The sequence below is a fragment of the Pseudophryne corroboree genome, chromosome 4 (genome assembly GCF_028390025.1).
Source record: "Pseudophryne corroboree isolate aPseCor3 chromosome 4, aPseCor3.hap2, whole genome shotgun sequence".
Taxonomy (NCBI): Eukaryota; Metazoa; Chordata; class Amphibia; order Anura; family Myobatrachidae; genus Pseudophryne; species Pseudophryne corroboree.
In genome coordinates this window covers 19381132-19396934 of record NC_086447.1, presented here as the reverse complement: position 1 = coordinate 19396934, position 15803 = coordinate 19381132, and the positions used below count along the sequence as shown (strand labels likewise).

The following is a 15803-nucleotide window of genomic DNA, read 5'->3' as shown; positions in this document are numbered from 1 at the left end:
TGAAGATGTTTCTCACAAAATCGTTGCCCCAATGCATCATTGAAATTCAAGATGGAAAGATGATTTTGAAATATCAATTGTACATTTTGCATTGCTCTTCTGGTGACAATGTAGCTTGTTTTTGTCAATTACCATTTCAGTAATATTGTAAAGAAAATTAAGTGGATTTCTGAAAGAAAACAATGCTGTCAATATACTATTAAAACAAATTAAAATGTTAAAAGTTATTGTACTTTAAGTAAAAATAAAAGAGTCAAAATATCAATTCCAGTTTTGGAAGAATTTAATTAACAAAAAAATAAGTGCACATATCAGAGGATGGTTTCGATCCACCGACCTCTGGGTTATGGGCCCAGCACGCTTCCGCTGCGCCACTCTGCTGCTCATGTAAGTGTCAGAGATCCTGAAGTACTCACTCATCATGTGAAAGTACCAATGTGTTTCTTCGTTGGTCAATGAAAGAAAAATCTTGCAAAACTCTCCAGATTATTGCCGTTTTAACCTTTTTCTAGGAAACTTTCTAGATGAATGCTTTTTAGCCTTTGTCAGTACATGCTTTTGCAAGCTGTCTCTGTGGCGCAATCGGTTAGCGCATTCGGCTGTTAACCGAAAGGTTGGTGGTTCAATCCCACCCGGGGACGTAATTGACCTTGTGATCAAATTTTGGTGATCTTTAAGTAGACAAGTCAAAATTTCAAACCACCTCTTATAGTGTAGGGTACCTGGCCTTCTCTGATGCAATCAGAGTCAGATTTGATTAAGTCATTTTATAAAAAACAGGAAGCACAATTTAGCATGGGGTTGCAGAGAAAAAAAATTATGCAGGCAGAGAAATCCAATTGAGTGATTAATCAGCTCTCCATTTTATGGCTTTATTTTTATGCTAACACATTTGCTCTCTGAAAAGTGTCCACAAAGCCAAGTCTCTGATTAACACCTTTGTAGGAATGGTTTTTCACCTATTACTAATTAAAACTTGCTTCATTGGAAAGGCAGCAAGATGCATCCTCATTGCAATGTCCACTGAAATAATACAGTTTGACACCAGGAAACATAAACCTCACTGCATCCTTGCTGCTTTCTCAAGTGGGAATCTGTTTAATGTGAAAACCAGGTGATATCTAATCAGCACACAGGTAAGAAGTTAAGAAAATCTTTCTTTAAGGGTGAAGATGTTTCTCACAAAATCGTTGCCCCAATGCATCATTGAAATTCAAGATGGAAAGATGATTTTGAAATATCAATTGTACATTTTGCATTGCTCTTCTGGTGACAATGTAGCTTGCTTTTGTCAATTACCATTTCAGTAATAGGGTAAAGAAAATTAAGTGGATTTCTGAAAGAAAACAATGCTGTCAATATACTATTAAAACAAATTAAAATGTTAAAAGTTATTGTACTTTAAGTAAAAATAAAAGAGTCAAAATATCAATTCCAGTTTTGGAAGAATTTAATTAACAAAAAAATAAGTGCACCTAGCAGAGGATGGTTTCGATCCACCGACCTCTGGGTTATGGGCCCAGCACGCTTCCGCTGCGCCACTCTGCTGCTCATGTAAGTGTCAGAGATCCTGAAGTACTCACTCATCATGTGAAAGTACCAATGTGTTTCTTCGTTGGTCAATGGAAGAAAAATCTTGCAAAACTCTCCAGATTATTGCCTTTTTAACCTTTTTCTAGGAAACTTTCTAGATGAATGCTTTTTAGCCTTTGTCAGTACATGCTTTTGCAAGCTGTCTCTGTGGCGCAATCGGTTAGCGCATTCGGCTGTTAACCGAAAGGTTGGTGGTTCAATCCCACCCGGGGACGTAATTGACCTTGTGATCAAATTTTGGTGATCTTTAAGTAGACAAGTCAAAATTTCAAACCACCTCTTATAGTGTAGGGTACCTGGCCTTCTCTGATGCAATCAGAGTCAGATTTGATTAAGTCATTTTATAAAAAACAGGAAGCACAATTTAGCATGGGGTTGCAGAGAAAAAAAATTATGCAGGCAGAGAAATCCAATTGAGTGATTAATCAGCTCTCCATTTTATGGCTTTATTTTTATGCTAACACATTTGCTCTCTGAAAAGTGTCCACAAAGCCAAGTCTCTGATTAACACCTTTGTAGGAATGGTTTTTCACCTATTACTGATTAAAACTTGCTTCATTGGAAAGGCAGCAAGATGCATCCTCATTACAATGTCCACTGAAATAATACAGGTTGACACCAGGAAACATAAACCTCACTGCATCCTTGCTGCTTTCTCAAGTGGGAATCTGTTTAATGTGAAAACCAGGTGATATCTAATCAGCACACAGGTAAGAAGTTAAGAAAATCTTTCTTTAAGGGTGAAGATGTTTCTCACAAAATCGTTGCCCCAATGCATCATTGAAATTCAAGATGGAAAGATGATTTTGAAATATCAATTGTACATTTTGCATTGCTCTTCTGGTGACAATGTAGCTTGCTTTTGTCAATTACCATTTCAGTAATAGGGTAAAGAAAATTAAGTGGATTTCTGAAAGAAAACAATGCTGTCAATATACTATTAAAACAAATTAAAATGTTAAAAGTTATTGTACTTTAAGTAAAAATAAAAGAGTCAAAATATCAATTCCAGTTTTGGAAGAATTTAATTAACAAAAAAATAAGTGCACATAGCAGAGGATGGTTTCGATCCACCGACCGCTGGGTTATGGGCCCAGCACGCTTCCGCTGCGCCACTCTGCTGCTCATGTAAGTGTCAGAGATCCTGAAGTACTCACTCATCATGTGAAAGTACCAATGTGTTTCTTCGTTGGTCAATGGAAGAAAAATCTTGCAAAACTCTCCAGATTATTGCCTTTTTAACCTTTTTCTAGGAAACTTTCTAGATGAATGCTTTTTAGCCTTTGTCAGTACATGCTTTTGCAAGCTGTCTCTGTGGCGCAATCGGTAGGCGCATTCGGCTGTTAACCGTAAAGGTTGGTGGTTCAATCCCACCCGGGGACGTAATTGACCTTGTGATCAAATTTTGGTGATCTTTAAGTAGACAAGTCAAAATTTCAAACCACCTCTTATAGTGTAGGGTACCTGGCCTTCTCTGATGCAATCAGAGTCAGATTTGATTAAGTCATTTTATAAAAAACAGGAAGCACAATTTAGCATGGGGTTGCAGAGAAAAAAAATTATGCAGGCAGAGAAATCCAATTGAGTGATTAATTAGCTCTCCATTTTATGGCTTTATTTTTATGCTAACACATTTGCTCTCTGAAAAGTGTCCACAAAGCCAAGTCTCTGATTAACACCTTTGTAGGAATGGTTTTTCACCTATTACTGATTAAAACTTGCTTCATTGGAAAGGCAGCAAGATGCATCCTCATTACAATGTCCACTGAAATAATACAGGTTGACACCAGGAAACATAAACCTCACTGCATCCTTGCTGCTTTCTCAAGTGGGAATCTGTTTAATGTGAAAACCAGGTGATATCTAATCAGCACACAGGTAAGAAGTTAAGAAAATCTTTCTTTAAGGGTGAAGATGTTTCTCACAAAATCGTTGCCCCAATGCATCATTGAAATTCAAGATGGAAAGATGATTTTGAAATATCAATTGTACATTTTGCATTGCTCTTCTGGTGACAATGTAGCTTGTTTTTGTCAATTACCATTTCAGTAATAGGGTAAAGAAAATTAAGTGGATTTCTGAAAGAAAACAATGCTGTCAATATACTATTAAAACAAATTAAAATGTTAAAAGTTATTGTACTTTAAGTAAAAATAAAAGAGTCAAAATATCAATTCCAGTTTTGGAAGAATTTAATTAACAAAAAAATAAGTGCACATATCAGAGGATGGTTTCGATCCACCGACCTCTGGGTTATGGGCCCAGCACGCTTCCGCTGCGCCACTCTGCTGCTCATGTAAGTGTCAGAGATCCTGAAGTACTCACTCATCATGTGAAAGTACCAATGTGTTTCTTCGTTGGTCAATGAAAGAAAAATCTTGCAAAACTCTCCAGATTATTGCCTTTTTAACCTTTTTCTAGGAAACTTTCTAGATGAATGCTTTTTAGCCTTTGTCAGTACATGCTTTTGCAAGCTGTCTCTGTGGCGCAATCGGTTAGCGCATTCGGCTGTTAACCGAAAGGTTGGTGGTTCAATCCCACCCGGGGACGTAATTGACCTTGTGATCAAATTTTGGTGATCTTTAAGTAGACAAGTCAAAATTTCAAACCACCTCTTATAGTGTAGGGTACCTGGCCTTCTCTGATGCAATCAGAGTCAGATTTGATTAAGTCATTTTATAAAAAACAGGAAGCACAATTTAGCATGGGGTTGCAGAGAAAAAAAATTGAGTGATTAATCAGCTCTCCATTTTATGGCTTTATTTTTATGCTAACACATTTGCTCTCTGAAAAGTGTCCACAAAGCCAAGTCTCTGATTAACACCTTTGTAGGAATGGTTTTTCACCTATTACTGATTAAAACTTGCTTCATTGGAAAGGCAGCAAGATGCATCCTCATTACAATGTCCACTGAAATAATACAGGTTGACACCAGGAAACATAAACCTCACTGCATCCTTGCTGCTTTCTCAAGTGGGAATCTGTTTAATGTGAAAACCAGGTGATATCTAATCAGCACACAGGTAAGAAGTTAAGAAAATCTTTCTTTAAGGGTGAAGATGTTTCTCACAAAATCGTTGCCCCAATGCATCATTGAAATTCAAGATGGAAAGATGATTTTGAAATATCAATTGTACATTTTGCATTGCTCTTCTGGTGACAATGTAGCTTGTTTTTGTCAATTACCATTTCAGTAATAGGGTAAAGAAAATTAAGTGGATTTCTGAAAGAAAACAATGCTGTCAATATACTATTAAAACAAATTAAAATGTTAAAAGTTATTGTACTTTAAGTAAAAATAAAAGAGTCAAAATATCAATTCCAGTTTTGGAAGAATTTAATTAACAAAAAAATAAGTGCACATAGCAGAGGATGGTTTCGATCCACCGACCTCTGGGTTATGGGCCCAGCACGCTTCCGCTGCGCCACTCTGCTGCTCATGTAAGTGTCAGAGATCCTGAAGTACTCACTCATCATGTGAAAGTACCAATGTGTTTCTTCGTTGGTCAATGGAAGAAAAATCTTGCAAAACTCTCCAGATTATTGCCTTTTTAACCTTTTTCTAGGAAACTTTCTAGATGAATGCTTTTTAGCCTTTGTCAGTACATGCTTTTGCAAGCTGTCTCTGTGGCGCAATCGGTTAGCGCATTCGGCTGTTAACCGAAAGGTTGGTGGTTCAATCCCACCCGGGGACGTAATTGACCTTGTGATCAAATTTTGGTGATCTTTAAGTAGACAAGTCAAAATTTCAAACCACCTCTTATAGTGTAGGGTACCTGGCCTTCTCTGATGCAATCAGAGTCAGATTTGATTAAGTCATTTTATAAAAAACAGGAAGCACAATTTAGCATGGGGTTGCAGAGAAAAAAAATTATGCAGGCAGAGAAATCCAATTGAGTGATTAATCAGCTCTCCATTTTATGGCTTTATTTTTATGCTAACACATTTGCTCTCTGAAAAGTGTCCACAAAGCCAAGTCTCTGATTAACACCTTTGTAGGAATGGTTTTTCACCTATTACTGATTAAAACTTGCTTCATTGGAAAGGCAGCAAGATGCATCCTCATTACAATGTCCACTGAAATAATACAGGTTGACACCAGGAAACATAAACCTCACTGCATCCTTGCTGCTTTCTCAAGTGGGAATCTGTTTAATGTGAAAACCAGGTGATATCTAATCAGCACACAGGTAAGAAGTTAAGAAAATCTTTCTTTAAGGGTGAAGATGTTTCTCACAAAATCGTTGCCCCAATGCATCATTGAAATTCAAGATGGAAAGATGATTTTGAAATATCAATTGTACATTTTGCATTGCTCTTCTGGTGACAATGTAGCTTGTTTTTGTCAATTACCATTTCAGTAATATTGTAAAGAAAATTAAGTGGATTTCTGAAAGAAAACAATGCTGTCAATATACTATTAAAACAAATTAAAATGTTAAAAGTTATTGTACTTTAAGTAAAAATAAAAGAGTCAAAATATCAATTCCAGTTTTGGAAGAATTTAATTAACAAAAAAATAAGTGCACATATCAGAGGATGGTTTCGATCCACCGACCTCTGGGTTATGGGCCCAGCACGCTTCCGCTGCGCCACTCTGCTGCTCATGTAAGTGTCAGAGATCCTGAAGTACTCACTCATCATGTGAAAGTACCAATGTGTTTCTTCGTTGGTCAATGAAAGAAAAATCTTGCAAAACTCTCCAGATTATTGCCGTTTTAACCTTTTTCTAGGAAACTTTCTAGATGAATGCTTTTTAGCCTTTGTCAGTACATGCTTTTGCAAGCTGTCTCTGTGGCGCAATCGGTTAGCGCATTCGGCTGTTAACCGAAAGGTTGGTGGTTCAATCCCACCCGGGGACGTAATTGACCTTGTGATCAAATTTTGGTGATCTTTAAGTAGACAAGTCAAAATTTCAAACCACCTCTTATAGTGTAGGGTACCTGGCCTTCTCTGATGCAATCAGAGTCAGATTTGATTAAGTCATTTTATAAAAAACAGGAAGCACAATTTAGCATGGGGTTGCAGAGAAAAAAAATTGAGTGATTAATCAGCTCTCCATTTTATGGCTTTATTTTTATGCTAACACATTTGCTCTCTGAAAAGTGTCCACAAAGCCAAGTCTCTGATTAACACCTTTGTAGGAATGGTTTTTCACCTATTACTGATTAAAACTTGCTTCATTGGAAAGGCAGCAAGATGCATCCTCATTACAATGTCCACTGAAATAATACAGGTTGACACCAGGAAACATAAACCTCACTGCATCCTTGCTGCTTTCTCAAGTGGGAATCTGTTTAATGTGAAAACCAGGTGATATCTAATCAGCACACAGGTAAGAAGTTAAGAAAATCTTTCTTTAAGGGTGAAGATGTTTCTCACAAAATCGTTGCCCCAATGCATCATTGAAATTCAAGATGGAAAGATGATTTTGAAATATCAATTGTACATTTTGCATTGCTCTTCTGGTGACAATGTAGCTTGTTTTTGTCAATTACCATTTCAGTAATAGGGTAAAGAAAATTAAGTGGATTTCTGAAAGAAAACAATGCTGTCAATATACTATTAAAACAAATTAAAATGTTAAAAGTTATTGTACTTTAAGTAAAAATAAAAGAGTCAAAATATCAATTCCAGTTTTGGAAGAATTTAATTAACAAAAAAATAAGTGCACATAGCAGAGGATGGTTTCGATCCACCGACCTCTGGGTTATGGGCCCAGCACGCTTCCGCTGCGCCACTCTGCTGCTCATGTAAGTGTCAGAGATCCTGAAGTACTCACTCATCATGTGAAAGTACCAATGTGTTTCTTCGTTGGTCAATGGAAGAAAAATCTTGCAAAACTCTCCAGATTATTGCCTTTTTAACCTTTTTCTAGGAAACTTTCTAGATGAATGCTTTTTAGCCTTTGTCAGTACATGCTTTTGCAAGCTGTCTCTGTGGCGCAATCGGTTAGCGCATTCGGCTGTTAACCGAAAGGTTGGTGGTTCAATCCCACCCGGGGACGTAATTGACCTTGTGATCAAATTTTGGTGATCTTTAAGTAGACAAGTCAAAATTTCAAACCACCTCTTATAGTGTAGGGTACCTGGCCTTCTCTGATGCAATCAGAGTCAGATTTGATTAAGTCATTTTATAAAAAACAGGAAGCACAATTTAGCATGGGGTTGCAGAGAAAAAAAATTATGCAGGCAGAGAAATCCAATTGAGTGATTAATCAGCTCTCCATTTTATGGCTTTATTTTTATGCTAACACATTTGCTCTCTGAAAAGTGTCCACAAAGCCAAGTCTCTGATTAACACCTTTGTAGGAATGGTTTTTCACCTATTACTGATTAAAACTTGCTTCATTGGAAAGGCAGCAAGATGCATCCTCATTGCAATGTCCACTGAAATAATACAGTTTGACACCAGGAAACATAAACCTCACTGCATCCTTGCTGCTTTCTCAAGTGGGAATCTGTTTAATGTGAAAACCAGGTGATATCTAATCAGCACACAGGTAAGAAGTTAAGAAAATCTTTCTTTAAGGGTGAAGATGTTTCTCACAAAATCGTTGCCCCAATGCATCATTGAAATTCAAGATGGAAAGATGATTTTGAAATATCAATTGTACATTTTGCATTGCTCTTCTGGTGACAATGTAGCTTGCTTTTGTCAATTACCATTTCAGTAATAGGGTAAAGAAAATTAAGTGGATTTCTGAAAGAAAACAATGCTGTCAATATACTATTAAAACAAATTAAAATGTTAAAAGTTATTGTACTTTAAGTAAAAATAAAAGAGTCAAAATATCAATTCCAGTTTTGGAAGAATTTAATTAACAAAAAAATAAGTGCACCTAGCAGAGGATGGTTTCGATCCACCGACCTCTGGGTTATGGGCCCAGCACGCTTCCGCTGCGCCACTCTGCTGCTCATGTAAGTGTCAGAGATCCTGAAGTACTCACTCATCATGTGAAAGTACCAATGTGTTTCTTCGTTGGTCAATGGAAGAAAAATCTTGCAAAACTCTCCAGATTATTGCCTTTTTAACCTTTTTCTAGGAAACTTTCTAGATGAATGCTTTTTAGCCTTTGTCAGTACATGCTTTTGCAAGCTGTCTCTGTGGCGCAATCGGTTAGCGCATTCGGCTGTTAACCGAAAGGTTGGTGGTTCAATCCCACCCAGGGACGTAATTGACCTTGTGATCAAATTTTGGTGATCTTTAAGTAGACAAGTCAAAATTTCAAACCACCTCTTATAGTGTAGGGTACCTGGCCTTCTCTGATGCAATCAGAGTCAGATTTGATTAAGTCATTTTATAAAAAACAGGAAGCACAATTTAGCATGGGGTTGCAGAGAAAAAAAATTATGCAGGCAGAGAAATCCAATTGAGTGATTAATCAGCTCTCCATTTTATGGCTTTATTTTTATGCTAACACATTTGCTCTCTGAAAAGTGTCCACAAAGCCAAGTCTCTGATTAACACCTTTGTAGGAATGGTTTTTCACCTATTACTGATTAAAACTTGCTTCATTGGAAAGGCAGCAAGATGCATCCTCATTACAATGTCCACTGAAATAATACAGGTTGACACCAGGAAACATAAACCTCACTGCATCCTTGCTGCTTTCTCAAGTGGGAATCTGTTTAATGTGAAAACCAGGTGATATCTAATCAGCACACAGGTAAGAAGTTAAGAAAATCTTTCTTTAAGGGTGAAGATGTTTCTCACAAAATCGTTGCCCCAATGCATCATTGAAATTCAAGATGGAAAGATGATTTTGAAATATCAATTGTACATTTTGCATTGCTCTTCTGGTGACAATGTAGCTTGCTTTTGTCAATTACCATTTCAGTAATAGGGTAAAGAAAATTAAGTGGATTTCTGAAAGAAAACAATGCTGTCAATATACTATTAAAACAAATTAAAATGTTAAAAGTTATTGTACTTTAAGTAAAAATAAAAGAGTCAAAATATCAATTCCAGTTTTGGAAGAATTTAATTAACAAAAAAATAAGTGCACATAGCAGAGGATGGTTTCGATCCACCGACCGCTGGGTTATGGGCCCAGCACGCTTCCGCTGCGCCACTCTGCTGCTCATGTAAGTGTCAGAGATCCTGAAGTACTCACTCATCATGTGAAAGTACCAATGTGTTTCTTCGTTGGTCAATGGAAGAAAAATCTTGCAAAACTCTCCAGATTATTGCCTTTTTAACCTTTTTCTAGGAAACTTTCTAGATGAATGCTTTTTAGCCTTTGTCAGTACATGCTTTTGCAAGCTGTCTCTGTGGCGCAATCGGTAGGCGCATTCGGCTGTTATCCGTAAAGGTTGGTGGTTCAATCCCACCCGGGGACGTAATTGACCTTGTGATCAAATTTTGGTGATCTTTAAGTAGACAAGTCAAAATTTCAAACCACCTCTTATAGTGTAGGGTACCTGGCCTTCTCTGATGCAATCAGAGTCAGATTTGATTAAGTCATTTTATAAAAAACAGGAAGCACAATTTAGCATGGGGTTGCAGAGAAAAAAAATTATGCAGGCAGAGAAATCCAATTGAGTGATTAATCAGCTCTCCATTTTATGGCTTTATTTTTATGCTAACACATTTGCTCTCTGAAAAGTGTCCACAAAGCCAAGTCTCTGATTAACACCTTTGTAGGAATGGTTTTTCACCTATTACTGATTAAAACTTGCTTCTTTGGAAAGGAAGCAAGATGCATCCTCATTACAATGTCCACTGAAATAATACAGGTTGACACCAGGAAACATAAACCTCACTGCATCCTTGCTGCTTTCTCAAGTGGGAATCTGTTTAATGTGAAAACCAGGTGATATCTAATCAGCACACAGGTAAGAAGTTAAGAAAATCTTTCTTTAAGGGTGAAGATGTTTCTCACAAAATCGTTGCCCCAATGCATCATTGAAATTCAAGATGGAAAGATGATTTTGAAATATCAATTGTACATTTTGCATTGCTCTTCTGGTGACAATGTAGCTTGTTTTTGTCAATTACCATTTCAGTAATAGGGTAAAGAAAATTAAGTGGATTTCTGAAAGAAAACAATGCTGTCAATATACTATTAAAACAAATTAAAATGTTAAAAGTTATTGTACTTTAAGTAAAAATAAAAGAGTCAAAATATCAATTCCAGTTTTGGAAGAATTTAATTAACAAAAAAATAAGTGCACATAGCAGAGGATGGTTTCGATCCACCGACCTCTGGGTTATGGGCCCAGCACACTTCCGCTGCGCCACTCTGCTGCTCATGTAAGTGTCAGAGATCCTGAAGTACTCACTCATCATGTGAAAGTACCAATGTGTTTCTTCGTTGGTCAATGGAAGAAAAATCTTGCAAAACTCTCCAGATTATTGCCTTTTTAACCTTTTTCTAGGAAACTTTCTAGATGAATGCTTTTTAGCCTTTGTCAGTACATGCTTTTGCAAGCTGTCTCTGTGGCGCAATCGGTTAGCGCATTCGGCTGTTAACCAAAAGGTTGGTGGTTCAATCCCACCCGGGGACGTAATTGACCTTGTGATCAAATTTTGGTGATCTTTAAGTAGACAAGTCAAAATTTCAAACCACCTCTTATAGTGTAGGGTACCTGGCCTTCTCTGATGCACTCAGAGTCAGATTTGATTAAGTCATTTTATAAAAAACAGGAAGCACAATTTAGCATGGGGTTGCAGAGAAAAAAAATTATGCAGGCAGAGAAATCCAATTGAGTGATTAATCAGCTCTCCATTTTATGGCTTTATTTTTATGCTAACACATTTGCTCTCTGAAAAGTGTCCACAAAGCCAAGTCTCTGATTAACACCTTTGTAGGAATGGTTTTTCACCTATTACTGATTAAAACTTGCTTCATTGGAAAGGCAGCAAGATGCATCCTCATTACAATGTCCACTGAAATAATACAGGTTGACACCAGGAAACATAAACCTCACTGCATCCTTGCTGCTTTCTCAAGTGGGAATCTGTTTAATGTGAAAACCAGGTGATATCTAATCAGCACACAGGTAAGAAGTTAAGAAAATCTTTCTTTAAGGGTGAAGATGTTTCTCACAAAATCGTTGCCCCAATGCATCATTGAAATTCAAGATGGAAAGATGATTTTGAAATATCAATTGTACATTTTGCATTGCTCTTCTGGTGACAATGTAGCTTGCTTTTGTCAATTACCATTTCAGTAATAGGGTAAAGAAAATTAAGTGGATTTCTGAAAGAAAACAATGCTGTCAATATACTATTAAAACAAATTAAAATGTTAAAAGTTATTGTACTTTAAGTAAAAATAAAAGAGTCAAAATATCAATTCCAGTTTTGGAAGAATTTAATTAACAAAAAAATAAGTGCACATAGCAGAGGATGGTTTCGATCCACCGACCGCTGGGTTATGGGCCCAGCACGCTTCCGCTGCGCCACTCTGCTGCTCATGTAAGTGTCAGAGATCCTGAAGTACTCACTCATCATGTGAAAGTACCAATGTGTTTCTTCGTTGGTCAATGGAAGAAAAATCTTGCAAAACTCTCCAGATTATTGCCTTTTTAACCTTTTTCTAGGAAACTTTCTAGATGAATGCTTTTTAGCCTTTGTCAGTACATGCTTTTGCAAGCTGTCTCTGTGGCGCAATCGGTAGGCGCATTCGGCTGTTAACCGTAAAGGTTGGTGGTTCAATCCCACCCGGGGACGTAATTGACCTTGTGATCAAATTTTGGTGATCTTTAAGTAGACAAGTCAAAATTTCAAACCACCTCTTATAGTGTAGGGTACCTGGCCTTCTCTGATGCAATCAGAGTCAGATTTGATTAAGTCATTTTATAAAAAACAGGAAGCACAATTTAGCATGGGGTTGCAGAGAAAAAAAATTATGCAGGCAGAGAAATCCAATTGAGTGATTAATCAGCTCTCCATTTTATGGCTTTATTTTTATGCTAACACATTTGCTCTCTGAAAAGTGTCCACAAAGCCAAGTCTCTGATTAACACCTTTGTAGGAATGGTTTTTCACCTATTACTGATTAAAACTTGCTTCATTGGAAAGGAAGCAAGATGCATCCTCATTACAATGTCCACTGAAATAATACAGGTTGACACCAGGAAACATAAACCTCACTGCATCCTTGCTGCTTTCTCAAGTGGGAATCTGTTTAATGTGAAAACCAGGTGATATCTAATCAGCACACAGGTAAGAAGTTAAGAAAATCTTTCTTTAAGGGTGAAGATGTTTCTCACAAAATCGTTGCCCCAATGCATCATTGAAATTCAAGATGGAAAGATGATTTTGAAATATCAATTGTACATTTTGCATTGCTCTTCTGGTGACAATGTAGCTTGTTTTTGTCAATTACCATTTCAGTAATAGGGTAAAGAAAATTAAGTGGATTTCTGAAAGAAAACAATGCTGTCAATATACTATTAAAACAAATTAAAATGTTAAAAGTTATTGTACTTTAAGTAAAAATAAAAGAGTCAAAATATCAATTCCAGTTTTGGAAGAATTTAATTAACAAAAAAATAAGTGCACATAGCAGAGGATGGTTTCGATCCACCGACCTCTGGGTTATGGGCCCAGCACGCTTCCGCTGCGCCACTCTGCTGCTCATGTAAGTGTCAGAGATCCTGAAGTACTCACTCATCATGTGAAAGTACCAATGTGTTTCTTCGTTGGTCAATGGAAGAAAAATCTTGCAAAACTCTCCAGATTATTGCCTTTTTAACCTTTTTCTAGGAAACTTTCTAGATGAATGCTTTTTAGCCTTTGTCAGTACATGCTTTTGCAAGCTGTCTCTGTGGCGCAATCGGTTAGCGCATTCGGCTGTTAACCAAAAGGTTGGTGGTTCAATCCCACCCGGGGATGTAATTGACCTTGTGATCAAATTTTGGTGATCTTTAAGTAGACAAGTCAAAATTTCAAACCACCTCTTATAGTGTAGGGTACCTGGCCTTCTCTGATGCAATCAGAGTCAGATTTGATTAAGTCATTTTATAAAAAACAGGAAGCACAATTTAGCATGGGGTTGCAGAGAAAAAAAATTATGCAGGCAGAGAAATCAAATTGAGTGATTAATCAGCTCTCCATTTTATGGCTTTATTTTTATGCTAACACATTTGCTCTCTGAAAAGTGTCCACAAAGCCAAGTCTCTGATTAACACCTTTGTAGGAATGGTTTTTCACCTATTACTGATTAAAACTTGCTTCATTGGAAAGGCAGCAAGATGCATCCTCATTACAATGTCCACTGAAATAATACAGGTTGACACCAGGAAACATAAACCTCACTGCATCCTTGCTGCTTTCTCAAGTGGGAATCTGTTTAATGTGAAAACCAGGTGATATCTAATCAGCACACAGGTAAGAAGTTAAGAAAATCTTTCTTTAAGGGTGAAGATGTTTCTCACAAAATCGTTGCCCCAATGCATCATTGAAATTCAAGATTGAAAGATGATTTTGAAATATCAATTGTACATTTTGCATTGCTCTTCTGGTGACAATGTAGCTTGCTTTTGTCAATTACCATTTTAGTAATAGGGTAAAGAAAATTAAGTGGATTTCTGAAAGAAAACAATGCTGTCAATATACTATTAAAACAAATTAAAATGTTAAAAGTTATTGTACTTTAAGTAAAAATAAAAGAGTCAAAATATCAATTCCAGTTTTGGAAGAATTTAATTAACAAAAAAATAAGTGCACATAGCAGAGGATGGTTTCGATCCACCGACCTCTGAGTTATGGGCCCAGCACGCTTCCGCTGCGCCACTCTGCTGCTCATGTAAGTGTCAGAGATCCTGAAGTACTCACTCATCATGTGAAAGTACCAATGTGTTTCTTCGTTGGTCAATGAAAGAAAAATCTTGCAAAACTCTCCAGATTATTGCCTTTTTAACCTTTTTCTAGGAAACTTTCTAGATGAATGCTTTTTAGCCTTTGTCAGTACATGCTTTTGCAAGCTGTCTCTGTGGCGCAATCGGTTAGTGCATTCGGCTGTTAACCGAAAGGTTGGTGGTTCAATCCCACCCGGGGATGTAATTGACCTTGTGATCAAATTTTGGTGATCTTTAAGTAGACAAGTCAAAATTTCAAACCACCTCTTATAGTGTAGGGTACCTGGCCTTCTCTGATGCAATCAGAGTCAGATTTGATTAAGTCATTTTATAAAAAACAGGAAGCACAATTTAGCATGGGGTTGCAGAGAAAAAAAATTGAGTGATTAATCAGCTCTCCATTTTATGGCTTTATTTTTATGCTAACACATTTGCTCTCTGAAAAGTGTCCACAAAGCCAAGTCTCTGATTAACACCTTTGCAGGAATGGTTTTTCACCTATTACTGATTAAAACTTGCTTCATTGGAAAGGCAGCAAGATGCATCCTCATTACAATGTCCACTGAAATAATACAGGTTGACACCAGGAAACATAAACCTCACTGCATCCTTGCTGCTTTCTCAAGTGGGAATCTGTTTAATGTGAAAACCAGGTGATATCTAATCAGCACACAGGTAAGAAGTTAAGAAAATCTTTCTTTAAGGGTGAAGATGTTTCTCACAAAATCGTTGCCCCAATGCATCATTGAAATTCAAGATGGAAAGATGATTTTGAAATATCAATTGTACATTTTGCATTGCTCTTCTGGTGACAATGTAGCTTGTTTTTGTCAATTACCATTTCAGTAATAGGGTAAAGAAAATTAAGTGGATTTCTGAAAGAAAACAATGCTGTCAATATACTATTAAAACAAATTAAAATGTTAAAAGTTATTGTACTTTAAGTAAAAATAAAAGAGTCAAAATATCAATTCCAGTTTTGGAAGAATTTAATTAACAAAAAAATAAGTGCACATAGCAGAGGATGGTTTCGATCCACCGACCTCTGGGTTATGGGCCCAGCACGCTTCCGCTGCGCCACTCTGCTGCTCATGTAAGTGTCAGAGATCCTGAAGTACTCACTCATCATGTGAAAGTACCAATGTGTTTCTTCGTTGGTCAATGGAAGAAAAATCTTGCAAAACTCTCCAGATTATTGCCTTTTTAACCTTTTTCTAGGAAACTTTCTAGATGAATGCTTTTTAGCCTTTGTCAGTACATGCTTTTGCAAGCTGTCTCTGTGGCGCAATCGGTTAGCGCATTCGGCTGTTAACCAAAAGGTTGGTGGTTCAATCCCACCCGGGGACGTAATTGACCTTGTGATCAAATTTTGGTGATCTTTAAGTAGACAAGTCAAAATTT

At 36.9% G+C, this 15803-nt stretch overlaps 15 non-coding genes across 15 annotated transcripts; 9 read left to right on the top strand and 6 right to left on the bottom strand.

The window, feature by feature from the left end:
* The first annotated feature begins 567 nt into the window (after window positions 1–567).
* Window positions 568–641, top strand: TRNAN-GUU (transfer RNA asparagine (anticodon GUU)). Its single transcript has one exon. It is a non-coding gene; the product is annotated as a tRNA-Asn (tRNA).
* Window positions 642–1476: 835 nt separating this feature from the next.
* Window positions 1477–1548, bottom strand: TRNAM-CAU (transfer RNA methionine (anticodon CAU)). Its single transcript has one exon. It is a non-coding gene; the product is annotated as a tRNA-Met (tRNA).
* Window positions 1549–1734: 186 nt separating this feature from the next.
* On the top strand, window positions 1735–1808 carry TRNAN-GUU (transfer RNA asparagine (anticodon GUU)). The gene has a single exon. It is a non-coding gene; the product is annotated as a tRNA-Asn (tRNA).
* Window positions 1809–4069: 2261 nt separating this feature from the next.
* TRNAN-GUU (transfer RNA asparagine (anticodon GUU)) lies at window positions 4070–4143 on the top strand. Its single transcript has one exon. It is a non-coding gene; the product is annotated as a tRNA-Asn (tRNA).
* Window positions 4144–4956: 813 nt separating this feature from the next.
* Window positions 4957–5028, bottom strand: TRNAM-CAU (transfer RNA methionine (anticodon CAU)). The gene has a single exon. It is a non-coding gene; the product is annotated as a tRNA-Met (tRNA).
* A 186-nt stretch (window positions 5029–5214) lies between these two features.
* On the top strand, window positions 5215–5288 carry TRNAN-GUU (transfer RNA asparagine (anticodon GUU)). Its single transcript has one exon. It is a non-coding gene; the product is annotated as a tRNA-Asn (tRNA).
* A 1093-nt stretch (window positions 5289–6381) lies between these two features.
* On the top strand, window positions 6382–6455 carry TRNAN-GUU (transfer RNA asparagine (anticodon GUU)). Its single transcript has one exon. It is a non-coding gene; the product is annotated as a tRNA-Asn (tRNA).
* Window positions 6456–7268: 813 nt separating this feature from the next.
* On the bottom strand, window positions 7269–7340 carry TRNAM-CAU (transfer RNA methionine (anticodon CAU)). The gene has a single exon. It is a non-coding gene; the product is annotated as a tRNA-Met (tRNA).
* A 186-nt stretch (window positions 7341–7526) lies between these two features.
* TRNAN-GUU (transfer RNA asparagine (anticodon GUU)) lies at window positions 7527–7600 on the top strand. The gene has a single exon. It is a non-coding gene; the product is annotated as a tRNA-Asn (tRNA).
* Window positions 7601–8435: 835 nt separating this feature from the next.
* On the bottom strand, window positions 8436–8507 carry TRNAM-CAU (transfer RNA methionine (anticodon CAU)). The gene has a single exon. It is a non-coding gene; the product is annotated as a tRNA-Met (tRNA).
* A 186-nt stretch (window positions 8508–8693) lies between these two features.
* On the top strand, window positions 8694–8767 carry TRNAN-GUU (transfer RNA asparagine (anticodon GUU)). The gene has a single exon. It is a non-coding gene; the product is annotated as a tRNA-Asn (tRNA).
* Window positions 8768–11028: 2261 nt separating this feature from the next.
* Window positions 11029–11102, top strand: TRNAN-GUU (transfer RNA asparagine (anticodon GUU)). The gene has a single exon. It is a non-coding gene; the product is annotated as a tRNA-Asn (tRNA).
* Window positions 11103–13105: 2003 nt separating this feature from the next.
* On the bottom strand, window positions 13106–13177 carry TRNAM-CAU (transfer RNA methionine (anticodon CAU)). Its single transcript has one exon. It is a non-coding gene; the product is annotated as a tRNA-Met (tRNA).
* Window positions 13178–15417: 2240 nt separating this feature from the next.
* On the bottom strand, window positions 15418–15489 carry TRNAM-CAU (transfer RNA methionine (anticodon CAU)). The gene has a single exon. It is a non-coding gene; the product is annotated as a tRNA-Met (tRNA).
* Window positions 15490–15675: 186 nt separating this feature from the next.
* Window positions 15676–15749, top strand: TRNAN-GUU (transfer RNA asparagine (anticodon GUU)). The gene has a single exon. It is a non-coding gene; the product is annotated as a tRNA-Asn (tRNA).
* Window positions 15750–15803: the final 54 nt, after the last annotated feature.